Genomic DNA, 216 nt, shown 5'->3' on the forward strand with positions numbered 1-216 from the left:
TCGTGCCGTGTGGTGTCCAGCCACATGGGCACAAAATAATGCCCATGTGGCTGGACACATGGACTTGTAATTTTAAAACCAGGCATTAATCAATGCTTTACTAGAATCTACCTGTGATGCATGTGGCTAGAGTTAGCGTAAAGTCCTGACTGAATGAAAATCATTATAACGTATTTATGTCACGTTAACGAAGAACAGCTGAAAACTTACCGGGTT

The 216-nt window shown here is 41.7% G+C and overlaps 1 protein-coding gene across 1 annotated transcript in view; it reads left to right on the forward strand.

Moving 5' to 3' along the window:
* Positions 1 to 216, forward strand: part of LOC106960855 (inositol hexakisphosphate and diphosphoinositol-pentakisphosphate kinase 2-like) — a 68,936-nt gene that overhangs the window by 7,536 nt on the left and 61,184 nt on the right. The gene's annotated exons all lie outside the window — the stretch shown is intronic.

This window comes from Poecilia latipinna, unplaced genomic scaffold (assembly GCF_001443285.1).
Source record: "Poecilia latipinna isolate Pla-1442-1.1 unplaced genomic scaffold, P_latipinna-1.0 Scaffold1237, whole genome shotgun sequence".
NCBI lineage: Eukaryota > Metazoa > Chordata > Actinopteri > Cyprinodontiformes > Poeciliidae > Poecilia > Poecilia latipinna.